This window comes from Pogoniulus pusillus, chromosome 15, assembly GCF_015220805.1.
Source record: "Pogoniulus pusillus isolate bPogPus1 chromosome 15, bPogPus1.pri, whole genome shotgun sequence".
Taxonomy (NCBI): domain Eukaryota; kingdom Metazoa; phylum Chordata; class Aves; order Piciformes; family Lybiidae; genus Pogoniulus; species Pogoniulus pusillus.
The window spans coordinates 10,847,933-10,863,927 of NC_087278.1; the positions used below are offsets into that span (position 1 = coordinate 10,847,933).

General features: G+C 42.8%; 1 long non-coding RNA gene across 1 annotated transcript; it reads left to right on the top strand.

The window, feature by feature from the left end:
* The first annotated feature begins 1,703 nt into the window (after positions 1-1,703).
* Positions 1,704-4,119, top strand: LOC135181563 (uncharacterized). Its single transcript, XR_010304921.1, has 2 exons — positions 1,704-1,762; positions 3,310-4,119. It is a non-coding gene; the product is annotated as an uncharacterized LOC135181563 (long non-coding RNA).
* The last annotated feature ends 11,876 nt before the right edge of the window (positions 4,120-15,995 follow it).

The following is a 15,995-nucleotide window of genomic DNA, read 5'->3' on the forward strand; positions in this document are numbered from 1 at the left end:
GAATGTCTACCATAAGGCAGGAAGATAAAACAAAATGCTGTTCACTGATCTATAAAATAAAATAGAAAGAGCTTGAAAGAAGGTTTGAGATCTGATGTGAAAGCAGCCACCTAAACTGTGAACCCTGTGATGCAGTGCACTTGGTAAGGGCAGCTAGCACAACGTATGGCTGTAAAGGAGGGACAGGCTGCTTGCTTCCCTTCCTGCCTTAGGTGGGTGAACAAGCTGCTGCAGGCAAGTACCAAATGCTGTTTGAAAGGAGACAACTGGCCATTTCTGGGAAGTAAAATGCCTCACCTTGAGCCCCAAAGGAAATGCTTTCCCTTTGTATTGAACCAAAAGCAGGCAGAGAAACTCAACCAAGACAGCAGTTTTTGGCCCTTTACAATGAACCCTACCAAGAGAAAAAATAATGCTCTTCTTTCCCCTATATTTTAAACTATTTTTTGCTTTTTCAAAAGTTGAAAAATGTAAAAATAGAGAAAAAACAGCAGTCAAAAAGGTCATACTACTTCAGGAATGTAGAGGGAGAGGAATATCAATACAAAGAAAACTAACTGAAGGGGTGTAGGTGACTCCTGTGAGATCCTCAGTGTAGTACCTACCTTGCAGACCTAGAGCCAGCTGTTAAGACTCTGTTTTCCTAGTCATCTTCTAGAGCTCACTAATGCCCCTAGACTTGGTGGCATAGTGCCAAGTGAAATATGTGATCCTTTCATTTCAGGGAACAAGAAATTTGGCCACTGTATCTGTTGCTTGAGGGAGGTGAGCTTTGTTGCTGGCAATTTCCCCACAAGGGTCTTAGCAGGAGGACTGTGATGTGGAGATTTCAGCCAGAGGGAGTATGTCATGCTCCATCCCTTCCTTTGCAGGTGGAGATGAGACATTTCTTGGGATTGAGAGCCTCTAATGGTATGACAAAACTACTAAAAGCTCTAGATGCTCTTGCCTTTAAATTGGTGAAGGCACAAAGAAGGCATACAGAGATGGAAGAGGAAAGGATCCCTCTCACAGAGTTCACAAGGTGCAGTTGTTACAGTGGTCCTAAAGAGAAGTTTGAACCTCTGAGCTGGAGCATTAATTGCCAGAGCTGAGGCTGGATAAGATGAAGTGTCACTGTATATTAAAGCCTATCTTTTCACATCTCTCTGAACATAATGTGACTTGACATCACATCATCATCCAACAGAGCATCCTGAGATGGTGATGAAAATAGCTTGCACAAGCACACGGAGATGCTGAAACCCCTAAGTACTTCAGGGGCTCTGCAAGCAAAGGGACAGCTCAAGATCTCAGCACAAATGACGCTCTCTGCTGAGATGAAGAGGCTGCCTTATGGGAATGTCTGCCAGGGTCACAGAATGTCATTCACAGAGAAATCAAGAGGCCTTAAAGAACCTTTCTATTGTGACCAAAAGCATTGGATGGAGCTCTGATCCTTTAAGAGTCACAGAATCACAGATGGTAGGAGCTGGAAGGGACACTGAAAGATCATCTAGTCCAAACCCCCCATCAGAGCAGGACCACCTATAGCAGATCACACTGGAATGCCATATCTGTCCCTTTTTCACCTTATCTGCCCCATTTTGCCCCTTTTTTCTCCCAAATCCCTGAGCACCTGGGTGCTGTTGGAGTCTCCTCCCACTCCAGGTGTGGCCACTTTGCTTTTCCTGTCCACTCCCCTTTTTAATCAGCCCCAGGAAAGGCAGAAACTCCAAGCTGTGCCCAACTGGGCAGAGGGATCCTCCTCCTGTCATCATTGGTGAGTCCTCATGGTGCACACTGGGTGAAGGGGAGTGTGACAAAGGCCGGGGGGCCTGGTGGCCCCCCGGTTAGGCAGGACTAGGCTTGATGCTCACTCTAATATAGTTGCTTGGGTCCTTTTGGGACTCAGGTTGTCTAAAGTTGCTGGCATCTGCCAACGTGCCTGTGTATAGCAGGAGCTGAATCTGGAGGCAGATAACATGGGCATGCCCATGCAGAGTTCATGTTGCTGCTTTGACACCTGCCACCACATCTCCAGTCCATCTGATTCTGGTGGGGTGTCAGACAGCCTAGCATAGTCTCGTTGTTACTACTGAAAAGAGTATCAGGTGCTATGAAATCTCTCAAAAAAGAGGAGAAAAAACCATTGTGTCCCAGCCATAGGAATTAGGAAGGCAATTGGGGGATTACGCTGTTGTGGGTTTATCTCTCATTACTGTGCCTGTGTAATTAGTTTACTCTGTGAGGTGTAGTATGTGGCTATGGCCTCTATGTGTCTGCAGTAATGGGTATTGAGAGCAAAACCAGTTCATGTTGTTTAGCCTAGATCAGTGCTGAAGCGGTCTATCATTTTACTTAGTGACATCTAATTAACTGCCCATCAGTTGATAATACATTCAGGATGACTATCAGCAATATGATGGATAAGTCACTTAAAAAATGTTACTAGACACAAACAGATTTTGCAACATCTTTCTACAGCTAGCCCAGGTTTTATAATCCCACATTCACAAGTAGCATCACACATGGGATGTGCAAGTTTCTCTTTTCCTGTAGGAGCTGCAAGTGTGGGATTTAGGTATAGCTTTAACCTTCCCTACAATTCTTCCATGCCCTTGGAAAGCCCCTCATGAGGCCATGCATCTATGCACCCCATATCAGGCTGCTCGGCATGGGACACCTGCTCACAGACTCAGTTTAAGTTGTTTTCATACCAACTTGTGCTAGTTTGAAGCAAGCTAGAATGTTTTGGTAACAGAACTAGATAACGGGCAGTGAAATGAAAACAATTGATGTCAACTTCTCTCACAGTCTCACTGAGAACTCTGGGAAGAAGAAAGACTTCTTCTCCATTTTGTCTCTCACTCTTGCTTTTGCCTTAGACCTGGTCACATCTCATTAACCCTGCTCCTATTAACCCTGCTCCCTAACCTCTTGGCTGCACCTCTCTTCTTCCTGAGAACTGGGGTAAGGTTGAGAGGGCCGGGGGGAGGTGTTGGGGTGGTTTGAGAGCCCCTCCTGGGGACTCAGGTTTCTGGGAGGGGAGTTGTGCTTTTGTATTGTTTATCCTTTGTATATTTCTGTATATAATTGTATATAACTGTATATATTGTAAATAGCTGCTTGTAAATTCTGCTAGCTGTAAATAAATTGCTTCATCTATATTCCCAGGGTCCGTCTGAGTTAGCTGGGGCAAATTCAAAAGTGTGGGAGGGGCGGGGTAACCCCCAAACCATCACACAACTGCACATGGTATTAGCTGTTTTAGTATGGTTGATGTGTAAACAGGCTAAAGTGCTTTATTTGATGACTTGTTTCTTTCAGATAGTCAATAAGCATTTGTGCTGTACTGGAACATTGTGTTGAACGCTGAGCTTCCCAATTCAACAGCAACAGGAACTACTGGAAAGAGACCAACAGAGGCCTAAGAGGATGATTAAGAGAATAGAACATCTCTCCTATAAAAAAAGGTTGAGAGACCTTAAGCTGTTTAGCCTGGAGAAAAGAAGGTTGAGAGAGATGAGTATGAATAAATTAAGGGTAGGTGTTTTCACTGATGGTCAGCGATAAGACAAGGGCCAACAGATGAAATCTGGAACAGAAGTTCCTCCTCAACATGAGAAGACTCTTCTTTACTTTGAGGATGACAGAGCACTGGAACAGGTTGTCCAGGGAGGTTGTGGGGTCTTCTTCTCTGGAGGCTTTCAAATCCCACCTGGATGCCTCCCTGCATGACTTACTCTAGGTGACCCTGCTTTGGCAGGGCAGCTGGACTATGTGATCCTCAGGGGTCCCTTCCAACCCTACCATTCTGTGATTCTAAGCTGTTTTTCAGGGCAAATTTAACAGGCAAAAGTTTGCTTGCCTAGTGGTTGGTTGTGGTCTCTCCTTGTCTCTGGTTAAGAGTGCCATGTATGTGTTTGAGATGATGAATTCACATGGGGGAGAGAGATAAGAACACACTTCTTTTACAGTGAAGAAGGGACATACTAAATCATAGTGGTGTTTTCAGTGCCTGGAAGAAAGGATACTTTCTGTTTCAATTCTTCTTTCATATGAGTGTAAATACTTAATTCCTCAAACTCAGTACCTGTTTCTTAGCTGCTACCTTAATAAAAAGATATTTTCCTCCAAGTGAGTTGTTTAATCTTTAGTGGGAAATTGAATGAATGAGATACAGAACTTAGTGGGTAATGATTTTAAAATAGCCCCATCAAACCAGTTATTGCCCTGAGGTGTTCTAAATAATCATTACACAGTCAGACCATTTTCATTTATGTTTCCTCTCATCTTACTCTAACTACTAAAGGTTCTTCTGACTTGGAATTTCCCTTGAATTTCCCTGTGCTCCTTTATACAGCTTCTTTGGCCCCTGACTTAAAAAGGCAAATAAAGGCTCACTTACAGCAAAGAAGGCACTTAAGCCCAAATCAAGGAAGTTTTATGAACAGGATGGAAACCAGAAAAGACTCAACTGACACTAGATAGAAAGGGCTTGTGAGACAAGGACCACTGCTAGAAGTACCACGTTTCCCAAGTCATTAAGCCAAAACTGCCTTTTGTCTATTGGAGGTGATAGAGATGGTGGTGTTCTGCTGCTAGTGTGGGCATTTGTTGAATAGAGCTTGCAATAGGCACCTCTGAAAGCCAAGATGCAATCACTTTGTTGCATTTAAAGCTATTTTCCTCTACTGTTAAAGACAAGATACATGATCACTGCCACCAAGTGACGATATTTAAAGTGAAAGGATGCAGAGGGAATGCCAATTCTGTTGTCTATATTCAGGCACAGCTGTGAAGGTTTTAGGGTTGTTTAAAACTGTTAAAAGCCTGCCAAACGTTGCCAGTGGTTACAGCCAGTAGATGCTTACTATTGCAGATGTGGGTTTTGAGGTGTTGGAACAATACAGCCACAGGTGACCACAATGCTCACATAAAAGGAGTATGTGTGAAGTTCTGCCTCTACTTCCAGTATGTTATTTGCTGGAAGCCTTTTAACTTGTATCTTCAAGCATCTCTACCGAAGTAAATTTCAAACCAAATCAGCCAGCTGCTAGACTCAGTAATCCTGTCAAACCTTAGAATTCAATCTGGAGAAATCTACAGAGAGAGAGTGCAGAGCAGACATTAGGTTTCCTTTCCCTTCACTCCTACATATGTATGTGTATGCATCGGGCTGCAGTGTTGTCATATTTCCTTCAGAACTCACTTTCCAAAATACACAATTTTTGAGTAAACCATCACTGTTCTTTGCAAAACTATGCTTCAGTGCTTGAAGTTGTTATGTTTATGCTTTTTTTCTTTTTCAGCAAGAGGAAGTGAAATTTGGTAGGTTTTGCAAAGTAGATTAGCGATGTAAAGGTAAACAGCACAGGAGCAGTTGGGTCCACTGGGGAGAAATTACAGAGTCCACCTGAAGTCAAGCAGCAGACTTCTGGATTCAGAAGATTTTCTATTTCACTCTTCTCTTTTCACCTGGTTAGCACTTTCCATGACAACCTGGATTTTCAGGTGAAGACACTTTTCAGCTTCGTTGTTAGCTGACAGGAGTGGTTTTGTGAGAAGGGCAGAGGAAAATCTGTTCCATTTTCTGTGCTGTGGGCGCAGAGTCCTCTTCACTCATCTTGCTTGGGCTTGTGTCATTTCCAGCAGCAGGCTGAAAAGAACTCCCCTCACCATGAGAAGAAAATCATCACAGGTTTTTTCACCCTCTCTACACAAAGATAATTAAAAAATTCCTGCATCTGCATGCAACTTGGGGTATCTGTTTTGAGGCTGCGTAAGCCACAAGTCCATGCTCAGCCTGCAGAGAATGGGTTAGATAATGAAGTTTGAAAGACTTAAATGTCGCTCACAGTCAATCAGCATCAACTAGGAGTTTCAGCAGACCTAATCGACCTTTTGTGACACCACAATGAATATATGCTCTGCCCAAAATAGCTGCCTGTGGGACAATTTGCATGAGAGATATGGATGCATTCACATCAATCTGAGCAGCTTCAGGCAGAGAAGCTTAAAAGCTCAAGTGGTGAAACTTAATAACTCATCTCAGCTCCCTGCCCCCAACTTCTCCATTAATATTCCCACATTCTTTCCCCTTTAAATAGGAACATTAAGTGCAGATAAATAAAACATTAGGTTGATAAAATTACTTATATTGTGGTAGCAGCTGGAGGGGCTGATAAATACCTCGTGATTGTAGGTCCTGTATGAATGGGCAGCACAGAGTCTGTGCCAGCTCCAGAAACACAAAGCCTAAATGTTTGACAAGATGCAAGCAGACAATGGGAGTGAGGTGTAGAAGAGATAACAAAATACATAGTTGTACTTGCTTCAATTAGCAACCATCAAACACTTGAAGAGTTTTCACTTCATATTCTTTATTTGTATAAGTAGACATAAACTATTATTTATTGCACTCTCCATTATAATTGAAGGTTGCTGAAGTGTGTTTGGTGTTAGGAAAAATGACTTTGCAAAGTTACACTGTGGGCACCAGAAACTTGTAACTACTTCAGACTCCTATTTATTATGTATGGAGGGGAGTACTTATATTTTATTATCTGTGTAATAGGGGAAGGTAACAAGCATGGCTATTCAGAAAGTCTGTTAACATAACCTTTGGGTTGGCAGGGGTTTTTTAAGTTGTCTGAGCAGCATTTCCATGAACAAGCTGGAGAGTCAGTGAAAGACTTGTCATGGTAGTGTGAGTCACAACACTGAAATGAGAGGTGATGCTAAAGGTCCCACGATCCTGGGATCACACAGGCGCTGCTGGTCACAAGCTTTGCCAAGCTGTAGGCATGCTCTCAGGTTCTGTTAGAAAACAGAGGGAAAAGACAATACATAAATGTTTGGGGTTTTTTTGTATGGTGCTTAATGCTCCTGGATGGAGTATTTCAGTCTTGGTGACCTCTCAATTGCACAAGCTAAGCCTTTCATGATACAGCCACTGAGAAAAAGAGTTATGGGCTGATGATTGGAGCTGAGGAGAAGGTGTAATAGAGACATTTCTAGAGATGCACTAAATGGACTAATCTATTGCAGTTGCTGATACTTGACATATAATACTCTTATTTGTCCAATACTAACTTGAATGAAAGGAATGTCTCCGATCACTCTGATAGTCTGTTCATTTCCAAGAGTTTCAGAGTTGTTTTTCTCTCAATGCACCCAACTTTGAAAGAAAAGAGAGGTCTCAGATATGCTTTGTTCCTGCAGGCTTCGTGAAGACACAGGCCCAAAAAAGGACTTTTTAGAGCCACCTATGAGCAAATCTGCTGTGTGAGTCCTCTGCACAGGAGTGCACCCTTCTCTCTCCAGGGCAACGAAGGCTTCAGCTAGAGCTTTCATCTTGTTAAATGGCTAGAAAATCGGCCACAAATCAATGGAAACCCAGGCTTTGTCAGCCCTACTGTTCAGGAGGGCAACTTGATTTTTAATATGAGGATCAAAAAAAGCTATTTAAAGCATAACTTTATACTCTGAAATGGATTCTTTTCTGTGCTGTGTGAAAATTTGCGTGTGGTTATGCTAATCTGGACTTCCCAGTATGGGAGCTGAATATCCTGCTTAATGGTAACCATACTTAAGAAGGAGGCTCTGAATGGGATCTCCTTAGTGCTGAACTCTTTTGAAAAAATACAGACATTTATTCTGGGAACCTGATGTAAAGACTTAGAAGCCAAACTACAGGCACTTCTTTGTGCAGATCTTTGTCTGTCCTGTCAGTTATATGCGCACTGAGGGGCTCAGTGCCTGTGCTGTCAGGGTATTGTACGTAGGCACCGCATGTGGCTTTTCATGCGTGGTCCCCTTGATGTGATTTCTCCAGAAGGAACTTCAGGGCTTGGTTATAAGGATATACAGGTTCTCTAGAGCAACATGTCTGCCCCAGGGCAGTCTGCTGTACTGTGGCTCCTTGGACCTTAAAGAGCTGCATCTGCAGGGACCTTGTTCTGTGACTCCTCAGCCTGGCACATAGGGCACAACATGAACTCACTCAACCCTTTTGGGTGCCCTTTGGGCACTTCTGGGCTGATCTTTCTGCATTGCCATGCTCCAAACAAAGAGTGGCAGCTGGGCTACTGAGCTGCTACAAAGGACCTCTTAGGGAAAGCAACCTCTTTCCCTGTGCCTCTTTCTGACCACAGAGACACTCATTAGTTCAAGTGATACTGTGAAGTTTGTCACTTTAATGTATCACCTCCTCTTTAAGTTGCAGTAAGAGAATATGATGCTATTATTATAAACCCATCCATTAAAAAAGGAGTCGAAGAATCACTCTGAAGAACTGAAAAAAGGAGAATTTGTTTTTTTTTCCTTTTCAAGTGAGTTACATTGTGATTCTGAAATATCAATAGAAATTTGAGACACAGACAAAGCACTAGAACAGGTTCATTCCCTCAGTTCATTACTGAGGCTGGAAACAATTCTTCAGGGCACAAAACCTTTTATAGCCTGGATCCCTTTTCTGTCTGCAAAACTAATCCCCTCTTTTTACTCAGTGCATGTTCCAATGGCATTTCTTGTTCATGGGGTGGTAGAACAGCTAGCCAGCTGATTTCTAAATATCTTATTGGCCCCTTATAACATTGCTCACAAGTGAGTGTTTTGGGCCTCATATGGTTTGCAAACTCTCCCATTTAATAAGTGATGGTTTGGGTGTTACTCATCCCCCTACTCTTATGAAGTCACCCAGACTAGACTCAGCCAGGTGGAAATTAAGGAATGAAGCTTTATATTTATAGCTTAGCATGATACACAAGCATATAGAGGCTAAGGGAGCTGGGGTTGTTTAGCCTGGAGAAGAGGAGGTTCAGGGGTGACCTCATTGCTGTCTACAACTACCTGAAGGGACACTGTAGCCAGGTGGGGGGTGGCCTCTTCTGCCAGGCAACCACCAACAGAACAAGAGGACACAGTCTCAAATTGTGCCGTGGAAACTATAGGCTGGATGTTAGGAGGAAGCTGTTGGCAGAGAGAGTGATTGGCATTGGAATGGGCTGCCTAGGTAGGTGGTGGAGGCACCGTCCCTGGAGGTGTTGAAGCAAAGCCTGGATGAGGCACTTAGTGCCATGGTCTATTTGACTGGCGAGGGCTGGGTGCTAGGTTGGAGTGGATGATCTTGGAGGTCTCTTCCAACCTGGTTGATTCTATATACAGAAATATGAAAGTTAAAGGTAATACAGAAACACAACAGTTCTCCCAGAAACCAGAGTTCCCAGGAGAGGCTACCAACCCAAACCTGCTTCCCCCTCCCTCTTTCCTGCCCTTCAGAAATAACCAGATCAACCCACAAATATCTCATGTGAGAAATCTGGAGATCTGAGGTGAGATGTCAAAAAGATGACAAGGAGGTTAGAGGAAAAAGGATTAGGTTGGCTTAGAGTTAAGGCAGAGGTAACCATAGAGACCAGATGGCCAGAAAGAAGGAACAGAACAAAAGCAAGAGCAGAGAAGTGTATGAGGATGTCTCACCTATACTTTGATTAGTTGCATTTCTCAGCAGAAGAATGAGTGATACAGGGTACTGTTGTTTTTAATCTCCTTTCTCACAGCTAAGGATTTAATTTCTCTCAGTAAAATATTCCAATTAGCTTCAAACCAGCACACAAGGGGTAAGAAATTGCCATCTCCAGCTCTCAGGGTAGTTTTCTGAAAGGTCACCTCACAAAGGTAAGGCACTGGAATGAGCTGCCCAGGGAGGTGGTTGAGTCACTAACCCTGGATGTGTTTTAAGGGTCCTTTGGATGTGGTGCTTAGGGATATGGTTTAAGGTGAATCTTGTAGAGTAGGGTTATAGGTTGGACTTGGTGATCCTTAGGGTCTTTTCCAATCTGGATGTTTCTGTGATTCTGTGGAAGTAAGGAGCAGCCTGAATGCTCTGTGAATGAATTTTGCAGGAATCCAACAGTGGAGCAGAACAGCACAAGGATTTGTTGCACAGCAGCAGATACTGAGAAGAATCATTTTAGAGGTGTTGCTCCCAAAACTGCCAAGGACTGCTACCCCAAAGGAGGACAGCTCTGTTTGTAAACCCGTATCAGGAAGCTTGAACAGCCTTGAAAGACAGCTGCATTAGAGAGAGCAATAAGCTTGGAGAGAGGACAGAAAATCTGCTGCTTGCAATTGTCTTATAAATAATAGGGAACAGGGAGAGTGAAGTCCTACCCTGGCAATAAATCTTGAGTTGTGGATGAGTGAAAAAAAGTTGAAAATAATAACTAAAAATAAATATTTGCAAGTACAACATATTAAATAGGGAGGGAAAGGAAAGTGGTACATGAAAGGAGAGAAAAAAAGTAGTTTTATGACAAGATTAACTCCCCAGTTTTGGCCTGGTGGGTTTTAAGTTCCTAATATGCCAAGACATGGTCTTTCTTGACTGTGAGTTTAGAAAGCACCTCCTTCGTTATGTCTTGCTTAGGTATCCAGGCCAAATGGCAGTCATGCTCCTTAAAAATATTCTCCAGTGTCTATCTTTCAGTGATGTACTGCTAACAAACTAACATAAAGGCAGGTTCAACAATTAGTTTCATCTTCCTATAGGGTTCTCTGGAACCTACTTTAACAGAAAAGTAATACTTTGAATCAGTGCTGACCACAAATCAAGAGCAAGGAGTGGGGGCTGGAAGCAGTAAAACTAGGAAGGGTAGGCAACAGAAATTACAAGATGTGACTCAAGAAATTCATGAAGGAGGTTATATAACATTGTGCTTGTAATAACAGGCATTGGGGCTCTTGGTGATCCTCTGCTAAGGTCCAAATACCCTGAAGGCAGTACCTCTTTCTCTTCATTCTCTCCCTCTCAGTATTTAGAAAAACAGGAGCCATAGCAGCTCACAAGAACACTTGCAAGAGAAATTTCCCCTGAAACAGAGCTTCTGCCTAAAAAGACACAGTGGAATATGGCTGTCACCAGAGAGCACTTTGTACTGAAAAAGATGCTGGATTTCCAACGTATCTTCCTGGTGGATGGAAGCTGTAGCTCAGCTAACACACAACAGATTACAATATGTTGTTCCAGACTTTTCCAGCACAAAATTACTGTCTACAACTACCTGAAGGGGCATTGTAGCCAGGTGGGGGGTGGCCTCTTCTCCCAGGCAACCAGCAATAGAACAAGGGGACAGTCTCAAGTTGTGCCAGGGTAGGTATAGGCTGGATATTAGGAAGAAGTTCTTCACAGAGAGAGTGATTTCCCATTGGAATGGGCTGCCCAGGGAGGTGGTGGAGGCACCTTCCCTGGGGGTCTTCAAGAAAAGACTGGATGAGGCACTTAGTGCCATGGTCTAGTTGATTGGATAGGGCAGGGTGATAGGTTGGACTGGATGGTGTTGGAGGTCTCTTCCAACCTGGTTGATTCTATGATTCTATGAAAATGAGCTCTGTCTTTCAAAGTAATTAATTACTCTCATACAGCTGAAGCAACTTTGTCACTTGGTTTTAAGTTCTATCAGATGTACTTTTCTCCATCACTGTCTACATGGCAAGAACTGAGCTGTTCTTTAGTTATTCTGTTGAGCAGGATATGCCTTGAAGTCTCTTCTCCATCACAGTCTCAGTGAACCTGGCAAATGAAGGCAGTTGAGGCAACAACTGCAAGTATTCAAAGCTAAGTCTTTTAGCTTAGCACACTTTTTCTTCCCCTGCTCATCATTCATGTGAATGACTGTTTTTAGAAGTCAGAGAGGAAAAATAAATGATGCAAAGGCTGAGAATGAATCGGAGGAGTAAACAGACCAAGATTTAAAAGTTGGAAGGGAGATAGTTGTTATTCAAAGCAGATGACTAGTTGAAAACTCCTCTCTGCCACATTTCACCCTCATCTGCTGCTTTAGGGAAAGATATAAAGAGCATTTAAGCTGTTTTATGAGCACTAAGCTGACAGCACTGGAAACCAGAGCCTTCTCTTTAACCGCTCAGCACAGAACAGGCTATGACTCTGAAATCTTGTTCTGCCAAATCATCTTTCCAGGTCCATCTTTCCTGTACCCCAGGTATCACCCGTAACATTTAGTGATAGCTTGAAAATGTAAGCTTTGGCTGCTGTGGAATTTGTGTCTAGTCATCAACTTCTCTTTTCCCTAGCCTTTTCTGTTGCAGCAATATCTGTTATGGCCATTTGTGCTCAATTATAAAGCCCCCCAAAAAAGGAGAGTTAGGTCTTTTTCTGGTAGTTTTTCAATGAAAAATTTGGTATCCAAAACTTAGCATACTAACTTTTGTGGTGTGTCTTCTGGATAGGAGGAGAAGGGAATGTATTGGCATTCCAAATATTTCAGTTAAACCCAGACTTTTTCAGCTCCAAAGCATCTGTATGGTGCGTTGAAGCAGACACAGTTCATTAGTCCATAGTCTACATTTGTCCTCTAGGCTGGGCTTAGGGTTAGGGTGTTTTTATTCCATTTTCTACTAGGATGATGCAACTGTCTTAAGCATCACCAGCTCCTGCTAAAACTGAGATCATGATGCATTGTGTGAGATATAATTCCTGTAGAAAACTCAAGCTAAAGTGAGAACGAGGGAGCGTGAGGCATCTGAACTACAACTTCAGCAGCATTCCATAAAGAAAATGCTTGACTTTTCAAACCAAATGCTTCATGTCTTGATTTATTGGAGTGTGTAGCACTAAATCTTGGTGTTTTTTGACAAAGCAGACTTGCTTGCATTCGTGTCAAAGTTTTCTGTGCTATGTTTCCTACTCAGGCCTGACAAAAAGCAGGCTGTGAGCTCTTTTCATGTAAGCTAGCAAAATCACAAAACCACTCAAGAAACAGCTAGGAGGTCAAAGTGGCCAAAGCAGACAGATGATTTTCACTGTTCTTAAGGAAGCTGCCGTTGTAATTGGTATGATATAATTAGCACTGTGCTAGTTTGAAGCAGGCTAGAACGTTTTGGTGAGAAGAACTAGATTACAGGCTGTGAAAGGAAAACAATGGTGATGTCTACTTCACTCATAGGCTTGCTGAGATGTATAGGAACAAGAAATAAAGACATAGATAACCACTGTCACTTGGGCTGCTGGCTGAGCTGCATCTTACTCTCTAACCTCACCCTCCATTTTGGACTAATCCACTTTGCTTCCTAACCCCCTGGCCAAACCTCCATTTTTCCTTGGGACTGGGGTAAGGTTGAGAGGTGTAGGGGGAAGGTGCAGGGGTGGTTGGGAGCCCCTCCTGGGGACTCAGGTTTCTGGGAGGGGAGTTCTACATTACCTTTTACCTTGTATATTTCTGTATATGACTGTATATACTGTACATATCTGCTTGTATAATGTGCTAAGCTGTAAATATAAGCTTCATTCATATTTCCAGAGTTGGCTGAGTTTAGTCTGGGTGATTTCTGAAGTGTGGGGGGTGGGGAACACCCAAACCATCACAAGCACACTCAAAAGGATATTTTTTTTTCAAAAGAATACCTGTCATGGAACAGATGCAGAAGATTTTGTCTAGGAGTATCTATTTGGGCAGTTTGCAGAGAACTTCTCAAGCAGAGAATGGTAATTTAAACCACTCCACTTTTGACTTTTCCTTATCCTTCACACTTAGTCCTTACCCACATGTGCACACTCACATACACACTCACTCTCTTCAACTTTCCTCAGATGTGACTGTGCTTTAATCTTGGGCCTGATTCACTTCCCAGCAGGAAACTGATTTATAAAATCAGGGATGTGGAGACCATGAGCAGCACAAGTGAGTCAGGCTTTTCTCATTATTAAGATGTCTTGGCTTCTCTCTGTGACAAGTCTTTGCTTTTAGAAAGCAGTGCTCAAGCCAGGAGCTCTGAAGCAGAGTTTCATTATCCAATGATCATGGAACACAAGTGGTAAGCTTGATCTGCCTCAGGTTTCAGGAAGGATTAGGATCTCCCTCTGAAGTTAAAATTGGTCAGAGCTCTCAGCTATCCCTGCAGTGCTCTCTCTCGTGGGCATGGTACCATCACGCACATGGCTAAGGGCAAGAGGACCCTTGGGACTCATGTTCAGAATGATCTGGTCCTTCACATGTTCGGCGACTGTGCAAAACCTTCCCTGCTTTCCCCAAGTCTGAGCTCAGTGAAGGATCACACAAGAATGAACACAACAATTTTCAGGATCAGGATCTGTGATAAAAGGTCAGATCCCAAAGTCTCATAGCCCAGAGCGGTTTGGAAAATTGCTAAGACAGAAAATGCCTGCCTCTGGAGCAGAGACTGGTGCATGGGGTATCCCCTGCCCTAAGCATGCCAGAATCATTGGATTAGCATGTCTGCTTTTCCTTCCTTACTACCTTTGGGTACAGTGAGCCTCTGGACTGCACATTGACTTGGCATCAGTGGAAGAAGTAATGATTATCATTTCTCTATCCATCTCAATCCAGAACAGCCAATAGACTGATAGTGAGATATGCCTCAGTTTTCCATCTCTGTTTTTCTCATTCTAAAAAATCCAATGAGATTGAAAAGGACATCTGCCACAGAACAGATACAAAGAAAGGGGAAAACTTTAGGATGCATCTGTCCCCAGTGTCACCTGTGACCTAAATCTAAGTCTGAGCAGTCTGTGTTTAGCTGACATCATGGCCAGCAAAGTAATTCTTCTATTTTTAATGCTCTTTCTTCTCTGTGTGCTGTTTCTAATGAGAGCATCAGACACCTAAATGTTAGTCTTTTCAAGATTCTGGGTCCAGATCTGTGTCCCTGAAGCATTCCTCACAAAGCATGAGGAATAACATTTTGGGTTTTTTTACCCACTACACAATAAAATCTTGGTTTAGCACTTATTTTGATGACCTTGAACAAAGTGGAACATTATGAATCATGAAAATCCCAATTCAGATGAAGGCTTTTTCAGCTTCATAACTGCACAGGCAGGCAGCGAGTAGGCACTTGGGCAAAAGGATCTCTACATATCGTGCCTTTGTTCTTTTGTTTCCATGAACCAGTAATTAGGATCCTCAAATAAATGGCACCAGAATTATGAGTCACCAGTGTAGCATGACAATGCAGACATTGTCTGTGAGAAACTTGCTAGCTGTCTTGCAACCTGAATTAAACAACATGAAGCATTGGGGAGGCATTCTTGTTTTGTGGCTTTTGTTTAGAGTGAGGTTATGCTGAGGGAAGTGGTCATAAAAATGGCATTTCATGTACTAGATCTTCCTGCCTTAACAGGAGCCTTTATTTTTAGTGACACAAATAAAATCCTAGTAGTGTCAGCACTGTAGTCAAGCAAAAGTGAGCTTTGTTCTGCATTGCCACATCCATCATGAAAACACTCCTCCCTTCTCCTTTCTGACCCCAGAATCATTGTTGTTAGTGATGATGTATGAAACAGAAAGAACATAACTTGATCATGAGAAATTGCTTTGAACTTGTGTTTGCTGGCAGGTGAAAGCCTTACTTGAAAGCTTTAAATGAAGCAGGTTTGGTATGGACATCACTGAGAGGGAATAAATAGGGACATTCTGAGCACTCATTTTACAGACTCTCTTTTCAAACCATAACCATATTTTTAAAAGGAAAGTGGGATGAATGTAAATGATGATGAAAGGCCCTGGGCTGACAATCCTGTGGAATAATATTCTCAAGACACTGTATATATAAATTCTGTTACAGGGAGTGTTTCTTGTTAATTAGCAGTCAATCTGAAGGCTACACTTCTCTTCAAGATTCTAGCTCCTGTTAGAATGGCATCCTCAGCACCATGAAGTCCAGAAGTGGAGGTAGGCAGGACCAAATGACTGTAAATGAGCATGTTAACTTATCTGTCATGTGCACTTGTGGTGCAATGACTTCAGGTAATAACAACTGCAATCTGTGCCTCTCCAAAATGGCTCTTCGAGCTGACAAATACTCTTAGTGATAATGCAAGCAGTTGCCTGGTTCTGATCAGCAACCTCTTCCCAGGATGTTAGAGGTTGGAAGGGACCCAAGGAGATCATCGAGTCCAACCCTGCCAGAGCAGCACAATACTATCTAACACAGATCACAGAGGAACACATCCACGCAGGCCTTGAAAGTCT